Consider the following 24,801-nt stretch of genomic DNA (forward strand, 5'->3'; position numbering starts at 1 on the left):
ACGGGCCATGATTTCATCCAGCCCTACAAGGGTTAATTCCATTCCGCTATACATCGAGTCGTGGTACGACTTGATGGATGATTGCTGTTGGGGTATTCCTCTTGCTCGTATTCATCTGCCTTCGAGTCAACCTACACAAGCCTTGGTTTAGTTTCGCTCATTAGAAAGTATATGGCAAGGTAGTGTTTAGGCGATGGACGAGCTGTAAATCCATCAGCCGAGGCTTTCTTAAATTTTTTGCACAAGAGTCGATGTATCCGCCAGTCAGTCTCTTGGCACTCAATGGAGCAGTATGCGGCCGAGAGGCACCGACCGCAACGCCGCGCATCTATTAAGCCGCAAATTATATACAGAACGTCGACATCTATAGCACCTAAGGTAGGGACTGTATGTATTATAAATATAGGTGTAAAATAATAGTAAAGACTAATGTTATTTAATAATATATAGCAGTATAATTTAAGCAGTGTAGGAATATGGTTTTTAAGGACTAATGGCTGTTTATAATGTACTGGCAGCGGGGCCTGGGAGAAGATAAGCTTGCATTTTAGCTGTTACTTATAATATACTGCCAATTATATATCTGGAAGCCTTACTTCTTCTTGCTGCATAAGAACAGATATATTATTACAACCTAACAACCATAAGATATATACCTATAGATAAACTATAGATTAATAGGCTAATTAAAAGGGGATTACTTATAAAGACATAAGCCACCTTTAATAAATTATAAATACTAAAGTAAGCTACCTTAAAAGAATTATAATTAAAATTATAAGCCTTTTAAAATAACTTATTATATAAGACTATTTATTATACTTATTAAATATAACTTAAATAATTAATTATTAATATAGTATTTATATAATAATTAAATTAAACTTTTATTTAAAGTTATTAGCTATATAACTAAAACTATTTATAAAATTCTTTATATTTTTTTATTAATATAAACCTAATATTAAAGGTTTATTTTTTAAAAACTAGCTACCTTATATTAAATATAAGATTAAAATATTATATATTAATAACTTTTATTTAAAAAAATACTTTAAATCTTTTAAATAATTAAATTACTATATTTTAAAATAATATTAAAAAATAATTTACTTTAAAAAAAACTTCTTTTTTTATTTAAAATAATAATAAAAATATTATTATAAAAAAAACCCTTAATTAAAAAAATATAAATAATAATAAAGCTATTAAATTAATAAAAAATATATATAAATTAAATAAAATTCTTATAAATAAATTTAATAATAAAAAATCTACTAAAAAAAATATAAAAGTATTTATTAAATAATAACCTTTACTTATATTTAATAATAAAATTAATAAACTTTATTTTTTTTAAATTTAATTTAAGGCTTACTTTAAAGATTTTAAAACTATTTTTAATATAAAATATAAAAAAACTTTATTTATAGCTTTTTGCTTTAGAAAAACTACTTTTAAATAGTTTTATTTTATATAAAATATTTACTTTAATAATTTAAAAAAACCTTTATTAACTTAAGTTTAAGAAATTTTTAATAATTTTAAATAATTTAAAAAAAAATTTATTAAAATATTTAAAAATATTAAAGAAATTTAAATAGCTAAAAATAAACTTATAAATATTTATTAAAAAGGGAAATATTTTAATTATATTATAAAATTTAAAAACTTAGCTGTAACAACCTGGTTACTAAAGTCCTATAAGAGTTAGTAGCTCAGAAGATTTCCAAGAAATAAACCTAGTCTTATAGTTTATATTAGCGGATAAGTCAGGAGATCTATAAGCAATAATAATAATATAATATTACTAGTAAATAAGCTTTAGAAGTATATTTTAATTTTAATTCTATATTAATAACTAACTATTTAAGTTATTTAAATAAATATAGTAAAGTAAACTTATATATTTAATTATATAAACTAAATTTATAGTATCTTATAAAACTTATTAATAAATCCTATTAAGTTAACTTATTAACTTAATAATTAAATTAATAAGTCTTTTTTAATTAGTTTATTATTTTAATGTTAATCTAGTTTAGCTTACCCTATAGGCCTATTATTGTAATTATAAGAGTTAGGTTATAATATAATACTCCCCTTTTTTTAATTTTATCCTTAAGACCCTATAGTCTTAATATAAATAATATATCCTTTACTTAATAAGTATAATTATTTTTTAGTTTTTTTACTAATGCTTTTTTCCTGGCTTTTTACTAACCTTTATTATATTAAATAAAATTTCCAAGAGATCTTTTTATAAAAAAACCTGGCAATATAATTTTTTATTAAAAGCTATAATATCTAGTGCAGGCAAGTTTAATAAATATTATTTTTATTATATTACAAAAGGTTATAAATCCTGTTTGGTTTTTTATTAGATTTATTATATTATTTAAAGTATATTTATTTAAATAAATTCTATTATAATATTTAAGGTTTAATGCCTAATTAACTTAACTATATCTTTATTTAGCATTTTTATTTAAAAGAGAAGTTAAAGAAGGCTAAGGATATTTTAGCTAAGGCAGCTGCAAAAGTAGCTTATCTTTAGAAATAAAAGTAAGTGTAGTATAAGAAAATAAAGAAAGCTATTAAGCAAGGTATAATAGATTTAAAAAAATTAAATTATATTAAGCATAAAAAAGTAAAGGCTGCTTATTAGGCTGCTATAGTGCAGTTAGTAAGTGGTTTTTCTAAGGCCAGCCCTGCTTTTTTAAAGCAAGTGAATTTCTTAAGGGGTTTAAAAATAAATTTATTTTTATTAAAATTCCTAGGTTTTAATAGAGTTTTTCTACTAGCACTATTATATTTATAAAATTCTTAATAAATTTTTATATTTCTTTTTTTTTATTTTTTTTTTTTTATTATACTTAATAGTATTATTTACTATTTTCTTTAGTTTTTATAGCATTAATATCTTTTATCTTATATTTTTTTTTTTTTTTTAATAATAATTTTATTTTAAATAATTTCTTTAGTATTTTTATTAATTTATACTTTTTCTAGCAGTAAAATATAAAATATTAAGTATATATATTTTCCTTACTTCTTCTATTATTCTAGGAGTTTAAGTTTATAATTAACCTTTTTAATTTTCTTTAAAATCTTATAAAGTTTAAATTTCTTAAAATTAAGTTTATTATTTAGCTTATTTATTTTAATATTTACTTATTTATTACTCTATATATAGTAAAGTAGCTAGACTATATCTTTTTCCTAAAGGGTTAATTCTTTAAGCCTATATTTATTTATATATTTAATTATTCTCTACTAAATAAACTTAAGTTATATTTTTAGTTTATTATGCAGTTTAATTATATCTTCTGCTTTAATAATAGCCTTTTTAATATCTTCCCCTTATTATAGCGTTCTATAGGCTTTAGGTTTAAATCTATAGTTTAAAAAAAATAATAACTTCCCTATAGATTTTAATAGTATACTATTATAAGTAAGTTATATAATTAATAGGAGTTTTACTTAATTATTTTATTTAAAATTAATATAATAGTATAAGTATATTTTAATTATTTAATTAATGCATTTTATTTATTTATTTATTTATAGATAATAAGCAGTGCTTGCCTTATAATTTATTCTTAATCTAGTAATAAATACTTTCTAGAATTTAAATATAAATATATTGCCTTTATTAAAGATTATTTCTTCTAGCAGTCTATGGTTGCTTATAATAAATCTTATTATTATATAAGCTAGTTCTTCTGCATTATTTACTTCTTTAAATAGTAAAAAATAGGCTATTTTTATAAGTTAGCAGACTTTAATAAATATGCTGTTATAAAGTGTTTTTATAATAGGTTCTCTTAACTTTAAAAGTTTTATAATAAAGTTAAATAAAATAGATTCCTATAGTTATTATAGTATAGGTAATGGTTATAACTGTCTATATGGTTTATATTAAAAGCTTTTGGCTTGCTAATAAATATTGTACTTTATAACTACACTAGTTACTTTACTTTTTATTTTTTAAAAATAGTAATACTGTTAATAATGTTTATAAGTAGTTTTAATGCCTTTATATACTGCAGTAATTATACTATTATATATATCTTTTATTGCTTTATTTTATAGTTCTTAAGGGACCTAGATTTTACTGTCTTCCTAGATTAATAGGTTATTTTTTATAGTAATTTTTTTAAAAAAGCCTTTTAGTAAAAGGTTATTTAGTTATAGTTTTATAAACTATACTTTAATCTTATTTAAGATTAAATAATCTTCTTTAATAATAAATAAGTTATTAATATATATTTATTTATAGTTACTATCTTTATTTTTCTATAAGATTTAAACTTTAAGTTTTAGGATTTTTTTAAAATATTTTTCTTTTTAACTTAAAGCATTAGCTCTTTTATTCTCCATTCCTTTATAGTAAATAATTTTATAATTATAGTCTATTAAAAATTTAAAGTAATAAGTTTATTATATAAAGAGTTATTATATAGTTATAAAGTAAAATATATTTTAGTAGTTAATATAGACCTTAATTTTATATTTATTTTTTAAGCAATAATATTGTTATTCTTTAAATACTTTAATAATTATTAAGAATTCTTTATTATAAATAGAATATTTTAGTTCTAGACTATATAGTTTTTTAAAAAAAAAGGCTACTGGCTTAAGTCTTTTATTTTTATCTTGCTGTCCTAAGGTTCCTCCTAAAGTAAAGTTAAAGGCATTTGTTTTAATTTTAATAGGCTTATTTAAATTATATATAGTAAATATTAGTTTATTAATAATAGTATCCTTAAGTTCCTAAAATACTAACTTTATTTTATTAATCTAGAATAGTTTCCTGTCTTTCTATTTTTTTTTACTTTTTTTATTTTCTTTAAGTTAAATAGCATTAATTAATGGTTTTATAATTTTACTATATTTTTAAATAAATCTTTAATAGTAGTTAGCAAGTCTTAAGAAGCTTTATAATCCTTTATAGGTTTTTAGGTATTCTTAATCCTAGATAGCAGTAACTTTATCTAGATTTATTTAAACTTCTCTTAGTATAATAATATATTTAAAAAACTTAATTTATTATATATAAAATTAATATTTATCTAGGTTAATAAAAAGCTTAGCGTTTTATAGTTTTTATAATATTTTATAAATATATTCTTTATATTTTTTTAATATTTTTAAAAAGATTAAAATATTATTAATATAAGCTACTATAAAGTTATTTAAGTATTCTTTAAGAATAAAATTAATTCTTTTTTAAAATAATATTAATATATTTATAAGTCTTTATAATATAACTAAGTATTTAAATAATCTATATTTTATTTTAAAGGCAGTTATTTATTTATATCCTTTCTTTATTTTTATAAATTTATAGGCTTTTATAAAATCTAGGGCTATAAACTAATTTATGCTTTATAGTCTTTCTTTAATCTTAGTAATTAATAATAAAGGCATTCTATCTTTAATAGTTATTTTATTAAGCTGTCTATAGTTAATAATTAAATAAAGCTTTTTATTTTTTTTTAGTATAAAAATAATAAAATACTCTACTAAAGAGTTTAATACTTTAATATATCCTTTATTTAATTATATTTATAATTATTCTTTAAGTATTTTAAGCTTAATTTTATTAAAATTATAGATTTTATAAAGCTTTAGTAAAGTTCTATCTTTAAGAATAATTTTATAATTTTATTTTAAGTAAGATAGTAATTTTTTTTTAAATACTTATTAATATAATTTCTTATACTTTTAGTATTATTATAATATTTTAGCTAAAGGTTTATCTTTATTAACTTTAGTTTATTTTTTTACTTTTGCTAGTATTATATTAAGTTTAGCTAATTCTATATAATATCTAGCAATAATTTTATTAATTTATATAATTTTTACTTTTTATTATTAATTATTATATTATAATAGTATTAGTAATTTTTTAAAGTTAAATTTAACTTTTTTATATATTTTTATTTTCTTAGCTTTATTTTTTTTATTTTATTTCTTTTTCTTTAATTATACAGGAGGTTTTAGTTATAGGTCTATAAGTATATCTTTACTTTCTTTACCCCCTTTTTAATTTAATTATAACTTTAAGGAAATATCTTCTTCTTAAGTTATTTCTTTTATCTTTTAGTTAATTATAGGGTTATATTTTTCTAACTATAGGTATTCTAGTAAAATATTGCAGTCTTATAAGTCTAGTATATTAAACTTAATATCTTTAATTTAATTAGCAACTATTATAAAAAAATAATTAATCTTATAGGTAATAGTTATTTCTATATTTATATTTATAATACTAAAGATAATTAATAATATTTTTTTAATAATATATAGTATTTTAAGCTAGTCTACTAGGCTATTGGCAATTAAATTATAATTTAAACTGCTGTTTATATAGATTTTAACTAATTGCTGGTTTAAATATCTATTAATTACTAGCTTTTTCTTAAATATTTTAATTAAGTTAATAATAATTTTATCTAAAGGGCTTTCTTGCTATATCTTAAATTAATATTTCTTATATTATTAATATTTAATTTAATTATTTTATTTTTTAATTATTTAATAATATTTTTTAATTAAAGTTTTATTTTTTTATTTTTTATTTAAGTAGTTATTAAAGTTATAGTTTCTTTATAAAAGTTTTTAAGTTATTTAATATAACTAGTATTTTTTCTTACAGTGCTTTCTGCAATATTATATATTGCAGTTTAAAAAGTAATCTATTAAGCAATTTTATATTTTAACTCTCTTTAGTTACTTGCTCTATTAATCTATTAATTTATTAAGCATATGCATTTAATAATATACATTATTATATTCTTTTTAATAGTATTTTCTATAATTTTTATTAAAAGCATTAAAAATATTATAAATTAAAGTATAGGTATAGGCATTTTTAAGGTTTAGTTTAATAGCTTTTATTTATTCTTGCGCTTATTCTAGACTTATCTTTTATAGTAAATATTCTTTAAAATATTATTGTTTTTTTTTTTATTTTTTTCTTCTTCTGCCTATACTTCTAAAATATATATATAGTTATATTCTTTATTTATTAATTTATAAATATTATATTTTTTATAGTTATAATTAAGGTCCTAAGAGTAACAGAGGTTATATTAATATATATAAAATAAAACTAATTTATTTAACCTTTATAGTTTCTTATAATAATAGTTTATATTCTATAAGTAGCATTATAGGCATTTATATATTTTTTTATTAAACTTTAGGCAAGTTTTATTATATTATAGTTCCTAAGAACTGCATTAATAATATTTATTATTATTAATATTATTACTATTATATATATTTTTAAAGTTAACTTTATATCTTATAAAAGAGTATATATTTAAAAAAAATATTAATCTACTGCTAGTGTTTTTTATTAATTTTATAAAAACTATACTTATAGATTTTTTTACTTTTATTATAGATAATTTTATTTTTATTAATTTCTTTATTTAAAAGTTTTTATTTCTTTATAAATTATACTTTCCTTTATTCCTTAAGGTATTCTTTAATTAATTTATTTTCTTTTTTAAAAAGTTTACATATAGCTTTTATATTTTATTACCATTTGCCTTTGCAATTATATTAATATCTTTTTATAAATCTACAGTCTAGGTATCTTTAGCATTTATAATTAGGGTTTTATAAGTAGCAGTTATTATAATTATAGTTTTCTTTTTAAATTATAGCTTATTTTTTATTATATTTATAAATAATATTAATAAATATATAGTATTTATAAATTAATTTTATATTAAAATTTAAATTTTTACTGTTAAGTAGTTTATAAAAAGTTAAGGTATTAATTTTAACTTCTTTTTAAAATTTTACCTTTTTTATTTTCTTTAGGTAGTATCTTAACCTATTTTTATTACTTTTATATATAAAGCATATATTATTATAACAGACAGTCTAATTAAGGCTATTATAAGGTAGTTTAATAATAGTATTTATTTAAGCTTTATTAACTTTATTATTTTATTTAAGACTTTTCCCATTTCCTTCTTACTTCTTTTTAAAGTAATAATATACTTCCTTATAGCCTAGCTTACTATAAAAATAGCATTTTCCTTTAAACTTAATTGCCTTAATAATATTAAAGTTTATTTATCTAGGTCGGGTTTTATTATCTTTTATAATATATTCTTTTTATTTCTTGCCTTAGTTTATATAGTATTAAGATTTTTATTAAAAGGTTAGTTAGTAGCTGTATTTCTTTAGTTTGCATTTTTAACTTCTTTTAAAGTTATAGTTATTAATATTAATAGCCTTTTAAATATATTTAATAAATTTAATTTTACTTTAATTTTCTTTAAATAATTTATCTTTAACCTTAAATTTAATGCTATTATAGTAAACTTTTTTTTTTATTTTTTTAGTTTAATTAACTTTAGTAAGCAAGCATAAAAAAGTAATAGTATATTTAAATAAGGCTTCTTTTTATTATAAAAACCTAAGTTTTTTTTCTGCTTTTTATTTTTTATTTATAATTCTAAAGAATTTTTTTAATTAATCTTTAAAAGTTTTATAATTATTAAAAATCTTGCTTATTTAAATCTTTATTTTAGTAAATTCTTCTTTTATAGTATTATAGTTTATTAAAATAGATTTAAACTATTTAACAGCAGTTCCTATAAGGCAGTTAACTATAAAGAAGACTTAGTTTTTATTATCTCTTAAATTAGTTAAAAAGTAGCTAAAATAAATATTTAGTTTAATAAAAAATTTATTTATTTTTAAAGTATCTTTATTAAAGTTATTAAGTTATTTAAGCTTAATAATTTCTTCTTTTTTCTTTTTTTTATTCTTTAATTAATCTTTTAATTTTTTAATTTATATAAGAAGTAAATTAATTACTGCCTGCTTTATAGTAAATAATAGATATTATTTATAAGTTTCCTTATCTATAGAAGTAGTTCCTTGCTAACTATTGCCTGCTATATTTCTATTATTGTCTATAGGTTTAGTAACTGTTTAAATAAAAGTTATTAATATATAATAACCTAGTTACTAAAGTCTTATAAAAGTTAGTAGTTTAAAAGATTTCTAAAAGATAAACCTAGTCTTATGGTTTATATTAGTAGATAGGTTAAGAGATCTATAGGTAATAATAATAATATAATATTATTAATAAGTAAGCTTTAGAAGTATATTTTAATTTTAATTCTATATTAATAACTAGCTATTTAAGTTATTTAAATAAATATAGTAAAGTAAACTTATATATTTAATTATATAAACTAAATTTATAGTATTTTATAGGATTTATTAATAAGTTCTATTAAGTTAACTTATTAACTTAATAATTAAGTTAATAAGTCTCTTTTAATTGGTCTGTCGTTCTAATGTTAATCTAGTTTAGCTTACCCTGTAGGCCCATTGTTGCAACCATAAGAGTCGGGTTGTAACATTAGCCTTTAAAGTTAAATAAAAATAATTTACTTTTATTAAGTAATTTTATAATAAACTTAAGAAAAGTATTAAAAAAAAGGTTTATAATAAAAATTAAATTAAATATAATTTTATCTTTTTTATAAAAGAATATATTAAAGCTAATAACTTATTTTATAAATTTAATATAAAAAACTAAAGCTTTAATAAAGAATAGTTAAACTAAAGTAAAAAATAATAAAAATTAATTATTAAAAATAACAGTAGTATAACTAAACTTATAGACTTTAATATAATATAAAAAAAGAAAAAAGAATTTAAATATTATAATTATAAAAAGCTAAACTATATAGCTAAGAATTATAAATCTTTAAAAAAAAAATAATTTATAATTCTTAAGCTAAAAGTAATATATATTATAAATAAAGGTAATAAAACTATTTATTTATTAAATCAATTAAAATCTTTTAAAAATAATAATAACTATAACTTTTATAAATTTATATTTAAACTTTTAAATATATTTAAAATATAAAATAAAAAAGTAAATAATAAAATCCTTAATTAATAACCTATTTTTTAAGTTAATTTTATTAACCTAGCTAATCTAGTTAAAGGCATTATTCTAGAAAATAATAAAAATAATAAATAATATAATTATAGATATTACTTTAAAAAAACTAAAGATATTATATAATATTATAAAAATTTTACCCTTAAAATTATAATATTTAATTTATTTTAATATAATATTATAAATAAAGTAAATATAAATTTAAAAAATACTTTAATAATAGTATATATTTACTTAAATAATTTATAAAAATAAACTTTAAAAACCTAATATATTATTAAGGCTATTATTATTAATTAAGTACTTATTTAAGGCCTTAATTATAGAAAAGTAATTAAAAAATATAATTATATTAACTTAATATATCTGTTGTATTATTAAATTAATTAAATTAATTATATTACTTATAGATATATAAAGTATTTTAAATAAAAAGCTAAAAAAAATGTTTTTTTAATATATATTCTTTAATATATAATCCTAGAACTATATAATAATTTATACTGTTTTATATAAAAAGCTATTTAATAATACTAATCTTTTAAAATAGTTATTTTAAAACCTTTTAAATATTTAAATAAAATAAGCCTTTTTAAATATATTAACTAACCCTATAAAGTATATAAATTAAGAAAATTATAAAATTAATATAAGTAAAAAAAAATTAAGAAAGTAAAGCTAGATTATTAATAAAAAAAATTTAAAAACTATAATAAAATAAAATATTTATAATATATAAATAAAAAAATTAAAAATTAATATTATTTAAAAAACTATTAAAGTCTTTTATAAAAAGGCAGTAAAAGGACTTATAATACTTAAATATTATTAACTTAAAATATAATAATAAAAAAAAAGAAAAGTACTTTAATAAAAGAATTATTTTAATAATATTATTAAATAAAAATTTATTTAATATTTTAATAAATAGTAAGTCTAAAAGTAACTATATATTTACTATAATTATAATATACCTGCAGTTATTAGTATATAAAAAAAGAAAACTATATTAACTTTTTTATATTAAAAAATAAACCTTTAAGTATAATAAAAAATAAATAAAGTAATAAATTAATCCCCTGCTGCTATAAATTAATATTTATATTATAAATATAGTATATAATATAGCTAATATTTTAAAATATAACTTTATTTTAAAAATACTTTAATTATATAAATATAAACTTAATATAAAATAAAAAATAGATTAAATTTATTAATATAATAATAAAAGTACTTTAAATAAAACTAATATAAAAATATTAAAAAAAAAACTAAATTACTAAAAGCTTAAGGTTTTTATTATAACCCGACTTTTATAGTTGTAACAATAGGCCTACAGGGTAGGCGCAGCTGGATTAACTATAATCTAATGAACTAATTAAAAATGGATCAAAAACTCATTCATTAATCTAGCTTAAGATTAATAAGTATTATATTAATCCCTAAAAGGATTAATAGTTATCCTTTTAATCCTGTCTAAATTAACTAAATATATAAGTTTACTTCTTACGCTTATTTAAATAACTTAAATAGCCAGTTATTAATACAGTTTTACATCTATAAATTAAAAAGCACTTTTAATCCTTACTGGTAACTATTATTATAATATTATTGCTTATAGGTTTTTTAACCTATCTGCTAATATAAACCTAAAGAACTTATTTTAGGTTTATCCTTTAGGAATCTACCCTATACTAACTATTTAATATATAGTTTATTATATATTAATAACTTTTATTTAAACAGTTACTAAACCTATAGGCAATAATAGAAATATAGCAGGCAACAGTCAGCAAGGAACTACCCCCATAAATAAAAAGACTTATAAACAACATCTACTATTTACTGTAAAGCAGGCAGTAATTAATCTACTTCTTATATAAATTAAAAAACTAAAAAATTAACTAAAGAATAAAAAAAAAAAAAAAAAGAAATTATTAAGCTTAAATAACTTAATGACTTTAATAAAAACACTTTAAAAATAAATAAATTCTTTATTAAATTAAATATTTATTTTAGCTACTTCTTAACTAATTTAGAAAACAATAAAAACCAAGTTCTTTTTACAGCCAACTGCCTTATAAAAACTGCTGTTAAATAATTTAAGCCTATTTTAATAGACTATAATACTATAAAAAAAAAACCTACTAAAATAAAAATTTAAATAAACAAGATTTTCAGTAATTATAAAACCTTTAAAGATTAATTAAAAAAATCCTTTAAAACTATAAATAAAGAACAGAAAGTAAAAAAAGAACTTAAGTTTCTATAATAAAAAGAAGCCTTATTTAAGTATACCATTACCTTTTTACACCTGCTTACTAAAGTTAATTAAACCAAGGAAATAAAAAAAGAAATTTATTATAACAGCATTAAGTCTAAAGTTAAAGATAAATTATTTAAAGAAAATTAAAGTAAAATTAAATTTATTAAATATATTTAAAAGGCTATTAATATTAATAACTATAATTTTAAAAGAAGCTAAAAATATAAACTAAAAAAATATAGCTATTAATTAACCTTTTAATAAAAATCTTAATACTATATAAACTAAAGCAAAAAACAAAAAGAATATATTGCAAAAGATAATAAAACCTAATCTAGATAAATAAACCTTAATATTATTAAAGCAACTAAGTTTAAAGGAAAATGTTATTTCTATAATAAACTAGGCTATAAGGAAGTATATTACTACTTTAAAAAAAAGCAAAAAGAAAATAAAAAGAGCCCTAAATAAAACAACAAAGCTAATAAAGCTTAAATAAATACTATTATTAAACTACCTTATAACAGCCTTAATTAAACTGCCTGTTATAATAACGCATGTCTTATATACAGAAGTAATAAAAATAAATTAGGTTACTACTTAAAGAAGCTAAGAAAAGTAAAATTTTAAAAGGAAGTTAAAATTAATACTTTAACCTCCTATAAGCCACTTAATAATAAAGATTTAAATTTTAATGTAAAATTAATCTATAAATACTGCAGATCCACTAATATTATTTATAAGTATAATAAAAAACATACAGTAATTTAAAAAAAAAACTATAACTGTAATAACTGCTACTTATAAAACCCTAACCATAAATATTAAGGATGCCTAGACTATAGATCTATAGAAAGATACTAATATAGTTATAAAGGCAAATAGCAATAAAACATAGAAGCCATATGCAAACTCTTTAAAGAAGAAAATAGATTAGCTAAAGAATACCTTGAAGAACAGGAACGGAAACTCCTGGATAAAGAAACTAACAAAGATAAAATTATCTACAATAAAACTGAAAGAATCTACAAATACAGCTTCTATAAAATTTATAAAAAACACTAACAGTAAATTAACATCCTTCTAGATACTCACCCCTTTATAAAATATAAAGCTACTTTTAAAGATGTATATAACAGCAATAACACTAATAATAATAAATGTTATTAATGCAGTTCCTAGGAACTATAATATAATAAAACTTGCCTAAAGTTTAATAGAAAAATATATAAATGCCTATAATGCTATTTACAGAATATAAACCACTATTATAAAAAACCACAAAGGTTAAATAAATTAGTCCTATTTTATATATATTAATATAACCTCTATTACTCTTAAGACCCTAATTATAACTGCAAAGGGTACAATATTTATAAATTAATAAATAAAGAATATAACTATATATATGTCTTAGGAGCATGGGCAGAAGAAGAAAAAAAACAAAAAGAAAGACAACAGTATCTTAAAAAACACCCACTATAAAAAATAAGTTTAAAACAAATATAAAAATAAATAAAGGCCACTAAACTAGACCTTAAAGACGCCTATACCTATATCTTAATTTATAACATTTTTAATGCTTTTAATAAAGATTGCAGAAAATATTACTAAAAGAAATGTAATAATATATACTATTAAATGTATATACTTAATAAATTAGTAAATTAGCAAAGTAAGTAACTAAAGAAAGTTAAAGTATAAAATTACTTAATAAACTACTTTATAAACTGCAATATATAATACTATAGAAAATACTATAAGGAAAAACATTAGTTTTATTAAATAACTTAGAAACTTTTATAAAGAAACTATAACTTTAATAATTACTTTAATAAAAGATAAAGAAATAAAACCTTAATTAAAAAATATTACTAAATAATTAAAGAATAAAATAATTAAATTAAATACTAATAATATAAAAAATATTAATTTAAAATATAGTAAAAAAGCCCTTTAAATATAATTACCATTAACTTAATTAAAATATCTAAAAAAAAGCTAATAATTAATAAATATTTAAACCAGCAATTAATTAAGATCTATATAAACAGCAGTTTAAATTATAACTTAATCGCCGACAGCCTAATAGACTGGCTTAAAATACTATATATTATTAAAAAGACATTATTAATTATCTCTAGCATTATAAGCATAAATATAAAAACAACTATTACCTATAAAACTAATTATCTCCCTATAACAGTTATTAATTAAACTAAGGATATTAAGTTTAATATATTAGACCTATAAGATTATAACATTTTGCTAGAATATCTATAGTTAGAAAAATATAACCCTATAATTAACTAAAAGATAAAAGAAATAACCTAAGAAGAAAATATCTTTTTAAAGTTATAACTAGGCCAGGAAGGGGGTAAGGAAAGCAAAGATATACTTATAGACCTATAATTAAAACCTCCTGCATAATTAAAAAAAAAAAAATAAAATAAAAAAAATAAAGCTAAGAAAATAAAAATATATAAGAAAGTTAGATTTAACTTTAAAAAATTACTAATACCACTATAATACAACAATTAATAATAAAAAGCAAAAATTATATAAATTAATAAAATTATTGCTAGATATTATATAAAACTAGCTAAACTTAATATAGTACTAGCAAAAGCAAAAAAACAAGCTAAAGTTAATAAAAATAAACCTTTAGCTAAAATACTACAACAATATTAAAAGTATAAGAAATTATATTAGCAAGTACTTAAAAAAGGACTATTACTTTACTTAAAATAAAATTATAAAATTATACTTAAAAATAAAGCCTTGCTAAAACTCTATAAAATCTATAATCTTAATAAAACTAAGCTTAAAATACTTAAAAAATAGCTATAAATATAATTAAATAAAGAATACATTAAGATATTAAACTCTTCAGCAGGGTACCCTATTATCTTTATACTAAAGAAAAATAAAAAGCTTTATTTAGTTATTAACTATTAATAGCTTAATAAAATAACTATTAAAGATAGAATGCCTTTATTATTAATTATTAAAATTAAAGAAAAATTATAAAGCATAAATTAGTTTATAGCCCTAGATTTTATAAAAGCCTATAAACTTATAAAAATAAAGGAAGAATATAAATAAATAACTGCCTTTAAAATAAAATATAGACTATTTAAATACTTAATTATACTACAAAGACTTATAAATACACCAGCATTATTCTAAAAAAGAATTAACTTTATTTTTAAAAAATACTTAAATAACTTTATAGTAGCTTATATTAATAATATTTTAATCTTTTTAAAAATATTAAAAAAACATAAGAAATATATCTATAAAGTATTATAGAAACTACAAGACACCAAGCTCCTTATTAACCTAAATAAATACTAATTTTATATATAATAAGTTAAATTCCTTAAATACATTATTACACCAGGGGAAGTTTAAATAAACCTAGATAAAGTTACTGCTATTTAAAATTAAAAACTCTTAAAAACCCACAAGGGATTATAAAGTTTCTTAAGACTTACCAACTACTATTAAAAATTTATCCAGGAATACAGTAAAATTATAAAACTATTAACTAATGCTATTTAACTTAAAGAAGATAAAAAGGGTAAAAAAAAATAAAAAAACAGAAAACTATTTTAAACTAATAAAATAAAATCAGTATTTTAAAAGCTTAAGAATGCTATTATAAGTAAACTAATACTTACTATATATAACCTAAATAAGCCTATTAAAATAAAAACAAATGCTTTTAACTTTACTTTAAAAGGAACCTTAGGATAATAAAATAAAGAAAAAAGACTTAAGCCAGTAGCTTTCTTTTTTAAAAAACTATATAGTCTAAAATTAAAATATTTTATTTATAATAAAGAATTCTTAGCAATTATTAAAGCATTTAAGAAATAGCAATACTATTGCCTAAAAAATAAGCATAGGATTAAAGTCTACACTAACTACTAAAATATATTTTACTTTATAACTATATAATAACTTTTAGCATAATAAACTTATTATTTTAAGTTCTTAATAGACTTTAATTATAAGATTATTTACTGTAAAAGAATAAAGAATAAAAGAGCTAATGCTTTAAGTTAAAAAAAAGAATATTTTAAAGAAATTTTTAAATTTAAAGCATAAATCTTGCATAGGAATAATTAAGGGAATTATAAATAAATTAAAATTAATACTTTATTTATTATAGAAGAATATAACCCTATCTTTAATAAAATTAAAGATTAAGTTAAAAACTAGTAATTAAAATAATTCCTTAAGGAAGTAACTATAATTAATAGACTCCTAAGATAGGGAGAATAAATTTAAGTACTAGAGGAATTATAGATAAAAGCAATTTAAGATGTTTATTATAGTATAATTGCAGCAGTACATTAAGGTATATAAACCACCTATAATTATGTATTATGCTATTACTGCTTTAAAGGACTTAAATAAAAAATTAAAGAGGTTATTAAAAAATGCAATATATATAAAAAAATAAAAAATAAATAATATCGGCCATATAGGAAATTATAACCTATTTTAGTTCCTGAATGAAATTAATATACTGTTATATTTAACTATATTACTAATTTACCAGGGTTAAAGGAACTATTAATTAATATAGTCTATAACAGTATCTTTATAGTAGTAGATAAGCTTTTTAAGCAAGCTTACTTTTTATTATACAAGAAGTCCTATACTATAAAAGATTTAGTATATCTTTATATAAAATATATATTTATAAAACATAGACTACTAGCAGAAATTATATTAAATAAAAAAAATACCTTTACTTTTAAGTTCTAGTAAAAACTAATAGCTAAACTTAAAACTTATTATAAACTAAATACTGTATATTATCTACAAATAGACAGCCAAATAGAAAAAATAAACCAGGTTATTAAAGCATACTTATAATATTATATTAACCTTACATAAGATAATTAAGTAAAAAAACTCCCTGCAGTATAAAATTAGTATAATAGTTCTGTTTTAGAATCTATAGAAGTTACCCTATTTTACGCTAACTATAGATTTACACCAAAAGCCTATAGACTACCTTATAATAGTCTAAATACAGAAAACGCTTAAATTTTAGCTAAAGATATAATTTAATTATAAAAAGAACTTAAAGAATAACTTAAGTTTATTTAAAATTATATAAAGCAATAAGCAGACTATATAAAGATTAAAGAACTAACCCTTTAGAAAAGAAATATAGCTTACTTACTATAGCATTTATATAATAAAAAGTTGCTAAATATTAAAATAAATTAATTAAGTAATAAACTGGATTTTAGAAAACTTAAACTATTTAAAATTTTAAAGAAAATTAAAGAAGTTAACTATAAACTAAACCTACTTAATAATATAAAATTAAAAACAGCTGTTTTTTATATTTTACTGCTAGAAAAGGCATTAGTAGATAAAGAAATAGGTAAACTAATTATAAATAAAATTATTATCTAGGATAAAGAAGAAAAATATAAAATTAAAAAACTAACTTATATATAAATAAATAAAGAAACAGGTAAATAAGAATACCTTATAAGATAAAAAGGATATAATTTATTTAAAGATATATAGATCCTTAAGAAAGAACTTAAGAGGAATGCTTAAGTAATTCTGCAGGGATACTATTAGTCTCTAGGGATAGAAATAACAACAGGTCTAGGTTAAACGCAGATTAATTAACGTTATTAATAGTAAAAGACAGGCTAGCAGTAGAGTTAGGCCCTAATGCTGTAGCCTAATAAGCAGCTGCCTTTGCCTCCTTATATTCTACCTTTTCCAGTTCCTTTAAATTATTAATTCCTTGCATAACAGCATGCATTATCTTTTCTAGCTATAATTATTTCTATTTTTAAAGATATTTAATTTTAGCATTAACAATCTTACACTACTCCTTAGCCTCTTCTAAAGCATCCTTAAGTTAAGTATAAAAAAAAACAATCTTTTACATCTGCGCAGAAAATAAAAGATAAATATTGCATAAAGATTTATTATCCTTTATACATTTAGTATATTAAATAAAATCTTCTTTAGATATTTAATACTTTAAAAAGTAGTGTTTTTTTTTGTTTAAATAATAAATACAGTTCTTTATTTTAATAAAATAAAATAAAATAACCTTAAGAAGAATGTTTTAATGCTCTATCTTTAAGTAAGATTTTTTATAAATATCTATTATAATTATTAATTAAAGAACTAAGAATTATTAAAGAAAGAAAACTAATGCAGTAAGAGGAAGAAGGTAAATATTTATACTTAATTAAGCAAGGTCTTAAGATAAAACTAATAAAAGGGGAGTATTATATTATAACCCAACTCTTATAGTTATAACAATAGGCCTATAGGGTAGGCGCAGCCAGATTAACTATAATCTAATGAACTAATTAAAAATAGATTAAGAACTTATTTATTAATTTAGCTCAAGATTAATAAGTATTATATTAATCCCCAGAAGGATTAATAATTATCCTTTTAATTCTATCTAGATTAACTAAATATATAAGTTTACTTCTTATGCTTATTTAAATAACTTAAATAGCCAGTTATTAATATAGTTTTATATCTATAGATTAAAAAGCACTTTTAATCTCTATTAATAACTATTATTATAATATCATTACCCATAGGTTTCTTAACCTATCCGCTAATATAAACCTAAAGAACTTATTCTAGGTTTATCCCTTGGGAATCTACCCTATACTAACTATCTAGTGTATGGTTTGTTATAGTTTTTTTTAGCTTTTTAAATATTTTTCTTTAATATTATTAAAAAAAAAAATAAAGTAAGTTTATATATAAAAGTATATTACTATTTTATATTAATAATTAATAAAACTTAATAAAAAACTATATAAATTAAAGATAAAAAAACTTACTTTTAAAAAATAATTAATACTAATTCTAGAATAATATTAAAAATACTAAAAACTTTTTAATAATTAACTAAAAAAAGGATTATTACTATATTTAAAATAAAACTATAAAATAATATTAAAAAAAAGAAAATTACTAAAATTTTATAAAATATATAACTTAAGTAAAGAAAAATTAAAAATACTTAAAGAATAAATTAAAATATAACTATAAAAAAAATATATTTATATATTAAAATTATTTATTAAATATTTTATTATTTTTATTTTAAAAAAAAATAATAAACTTTAATTAATTATTAACTACTATAAATTAAATTAAATTATAGTTAAAGATAAAACCCCCTTTATTATTAATTTTATAAATTAAAAATAAATTATATAAAAAGAAATAGTTTATAACTCTTAACTTTATAAAAGCTTATAAGCTTATATAAATAAAAAAAAAAAATAAATAAAAAACAGCATTTGCTATAAGATATAGGCTATATAAATATATAATTATACTATAAAAGCTTATTAATATACTTATATCTTTTTAAAAAAAAATAAACTATATATTAAAACTATATTTAAATAACTTTACAATAGCCTATATTAATAATATTTTTATTTTTTTAAAGACTTTTAAAAAATATAAAAAATATATTTATTTTATATTATAAAAACTTAAAGAAATAAAACTTTTTATTAACCTTAAAAAATATATTTTTTAAGGTTAATAAATAAAATTTTTTAAATATATTATTACCCTAGAGGAAATTTATATAAATTTTAAAAAAGTTATAGTAATTAAAAAATAATTAATGCCTATAATACTTAAAAAAGTATAAGTATTTTTTAAATTTATTAATTATTATTAAAAATTTATTAAAGACTTTATATAAAAAGCTACTTTATTAATAAATATAATAAAAAAAAATATTTTTTTTAAATCAAAGAAAGAATAATAAAAAGCTTTTAAAGAACTTAAAATAGTAATAATATTAAAACCTATTGTTATAATATTTAACCTAGAAAAACCTATTATAATTAAAATAAATACATTAATATTTATAATAAAAAAAGTATTAAATTAACCTAAAGAAAATAATAAACTATAACTTATTATATTTTTCTTATATAAACTCTATAGACTAATAATATAATATACTATATATAATAAAGAAATATTAGCTATTATTAAAGTACTTAAAAAATAAAAATATTACTGCTATAAAAGCAAGTATAAGGTTATTATTTTTATAAATTATAAAAACTTTATTTACTTTATTATTATATAAAAATTATTAAGTTAATAAGTTAAATACTTTAAATTCTTTTTATAATTTAACTTTAAATTTATTTATTATAAAAAATTAAAAAATAAATAAGCTAATATATTAAGTAAAAGAGTTAATTATAAGCAAAAAGTATTTAAATATATAATATAAATATTATAATTTAATAATAATAAAAATATTAAATAAATATAAATTTATATAATATTTAAAAAATATTACTATAGATTTAAAATACCTTAAATAATATAATAAAATTTAAGTATTTAAAGAACTATAAAAAAAAGTAATTAAATATATTTATAAATATTTACTATATAAATATAAAGGTATAATAAAAATATATAATTAAGTTTTAATATACTATAATATTAAAAAGCTTAAAGAATATATAAAGTATATTATATTATATTATAATATATATTAATAAATAAAAAATAAAAAATATAAGCTTTATAAAAAACTATAACTATTACCTATTGTAAAATAACCTTAAGAATTAATTACTTTTAACTATATTATTAATTTACCTTTATTAAAAAAATTATTTATAAATATATAATATAATAATATTTTATAATAGTTTATTAATTTATAAAGCAAGCTTACTTTTTATTATATAAAAAGTTATATTTATTAAAAGATTTTACTTATACTTATATAAAAATAATTACTATTAATTATAAACTACTTAAAGAAATTATTTTAAACTAAAAATAAATATTTACTTTTAAGTTTTAGTAAAAATTTATAGCTAAATTAAAAATAAACTATAAACTTAATATTATATATTATTTTTAAATAAATAAATAAATTAAATATATAAATTAAATTATTAAAGCTTATTTATAAGCTTATATTAACTTTATATAAGATAATTAAGTTAAAAAACTACTAATAGCTTAACTATATTATAATAATATACTATTAAAATCTATAAAACTAATGTCTTTTTTTATAAATTATAAATTTATATTAAAAGTATTTAAACTACTGTAAAATAAATTTAATTTAAAGAAAGTATAGTTATAAATTAAATTAATAATTAATTTATATAAAGAAATATATATATAACTTAAGTTTATTAATAAATATATAAAAAAATATATAAATAAAAATAAAATTATAAAATTAATTTTTTAAAAAGAAAATATAATTTATCTGCTATAATATTTATAAGGCTATAAATTATTAAATATTAAAATAAATAAGCTAAATAATAAACTTAATATTAAAAAAATAAAACCTTATAAAATTTTAAAATAAATTAAAGAAGTTAATTATAAGCTAGCTTTATTAAATATAATAAAAATTTAAAATTTAGTTTTTTATATATTATAACTTAAAAAAGCATAAATTAATAAAAAAACTAAAAAACTTATTTTAAATAAAATTATTATAAAAAATTAAAAAAAAAAAATATAAAATTAAAAATATTATTATTATATATTAAAACCCTAAAACCTAAAATATTAAATACTTTATTAAATAAAAAAAATATTTAAAACTTAAAAATTTATAAAAACTTATTAAATATTTTAATTCTTAGGCGCTAATAAAGAAATTCTTTTAAACACTAGGCTTAAATTAGCAAATATTATATTTTAATTAATTATATTAATACTACTATTAAGCTATATATCTATTACTGCCTTTAATTTAATATACTTTAAGTTATTTAATTTATTAAAAAACTAAGCCTTATAATAAAGTATTTATTTACTTTATATATTAATCTATTAATGCTGCTTTTAAAAATATAATAATTATATAAAACTTTTATTTATTTACTAAAATAATAATATTAATTATTATTAATATTTTATTAATTTTTATTACTGCTTAAAAAGTTTATATTTAGCTTAATACTTAATAATATTTAAATACTTTTTTTTAGCTGTTAAATATTATATTAAGAAATAATTTAATAAAATATATATTTATTAAAAAATAAAAAAAAAACACTTACCTATAGCTAAAGAAATACTATTTTTATTATATATTTAACCTCTATAAGTATATTTTAAATACTTATTATACTTTATTGCTATTTTATAAAGCAAGCTATAGAAATTATAAAAAAAATAAAGTATAATAAAGACTTTAATAGTTTTAATAACTATTATTATTGCTTTATAATAATTAATTAAGCTTTTAAGAATTAAAGAATATTATTTAAAAATACTATAAGGTATTATAAAGAAATATAATTACTTATTACCTAAAGAAGGAAAAATAAAACCTTATGCAGTCTTAGGCCTTAAAGATAAAATTAATAAAAAGAGGGTATTATATTATAAATTAATTATATAAAATCCCTTTAATATATACCTTTAGGTAAACTATAAATAAGATAATTAATTAAAATAAAAGAAATATATTTTTAGTAAAATATATACTTATTTATAAAATAAAACTATAACTTTAAGGAAGTATTTTTATTAAATATAATATAACTTATATAAGTAATAATTATAAAATAACTTACTATATAAGACTATTTATTATGCTTATTAAATATAGTTTAAATAGTTAGTTGTTAATATAGTATTTATATAATAACTAAAATTAGACTTTTATTTAAAGTTATTAGCTATATAACTAAAACTGCTTATAAAATCCCTTGTATCTCTCTGCCAATATAAATCCGACGTTAGAGGTTTATCCCTTAGGAACTAACTACCCTATACCAGGTATAGGATTAGAATGTTATAATATCTTCAGCAGCAGCAAGACCTATTGCATTTTGGTTTGTTGAATAAGGCACTGGGACGTTTTCCATTAACCCGAAGGCGCCATGTATGTTATCGACCATATAGCTGTTGCTTCCAAGATCCGGAAACTTCTTCTTGATAAGGTAGGCGATCAATGCCTTATAGCCCCGGAAATTGCCTCTTGCATAATCGTAAACCCAGTTTTAGACGGCTTGAAGTATATTATTATTTACTATTAAAATGGTTTAATGTATATAAAGATATAAGGAAGATTTTATAAGTTAAGTATGCCGTGCTTTTTAATATTTATGCTAAACTTATATTATAATTATTGACTGAAAGTTTTTTGACTTTCTAAGCGGCCTTAGCAAGCAGTGTTTTAATTTAAATATACAATACTCAGCCAGCCATAAACAGGTGTAAAGCGCTGCATATAGGATGTTAATAGCGCGTGATAAACAGAGGTATTGTATTACAATATATTTATTGGTTTTTAGCCAGCCACTCTCTTCCACTCTAGGTCTATTTTAGAACTAGTTTCAACAGGCTTGTAATACGCTGAGATACCCCACAGTTGCCCTTTCCGCCGGCTTCGAGGTTGTTCCAGCGGGCCGTAATAGGGCAAGCTATTGGCTTGGCCCGTGGCTTATCCTGCCAATAAGCAGGCTATTAACAAAGAATAGCCCAAGCGAACCTGCAAGGCTGTTTTATTAACTACAATACTATTCTATTTACTTATAGGTACTATTCAATCTTAGCTTATATTGTACTGTAAAGTATAGTAAAGCTTATACTTGGAAACAAAAATATTATATTTAAATATTATATTTATTAATAAAGTATATATACTATAACATATAATTCTATTGGTTTAGAATATAATATAATAATATAAAAGTATTTATTGTAGACTAGTATATTAAATATAGCTGCCTGAGAGTATATTTTAGGCCTAAAAAAGTAATTATATTTATTTTTAAAACTCCCGGATTTACTTTATTCTTGTTTACTATAGGTTAGTTAAACAACCACTTAGCTTGCTACCAAAACTTAGTTTAATAATAATAGTTAATATTAATATTATATTAATAATATATTAAAGCTATAATAAAACTTTAAAATTATAAATATTATTATTAATATTAAATATATTTACTAAAAGTTTATATATATAAATTGCAGATTTATTTATTTATTTTTACTTTATAATTATTTAACTAGTTTACCTAAAAGTATTTATAAATTTAATATTACTAGACTTTTTAACCTTTTTTACTTTAACCTCTCTAGAATTACTTACTATAGCTTTAGTTACTGCTACTTAATTTTTTATTAATATTTTTAAAAAAAATAAATAAAGTTAATAACTTTATTTAAAACTTTAATTTTAGTAAAGTATATTAATACTAAATAAACTATTATATTAAATACCTTTTACTTATATAATTATTTAAATTAAACTTTTAGAATTAAAGTTTAACAAATTCTTTTATATTACTTTTGCTTTATTTTTAAAAAATTAAATAAAGAGTTACTTTAGGAAATAAATAACTAGCTTAAAATTATAATTGCCGGGAGTATAAAAGCTTAAGGAAAATAAACTAATAAAACCTAAAATATTATTTTATTTACTATAATATAAAATAAATTACTTTAGTTTAATAGTATAAAAGGTATGTATATTAATAAGTTTATTAAAAAAAGTAATAGTAATTGTAAATAT

This window comes from Trichoderma asperellum, chromosome 7, assembly GCF_020647865.1.
Source record: "Trichoderma asperellum chromosome 7, complete sequence".
Lineage (NCBI taxonomy): Eukaryota > Fungi > Ascomycota > Sordariomycetes > Hypocreales > Hypocreaceae > Trichoderma > Trichoderma asperellum.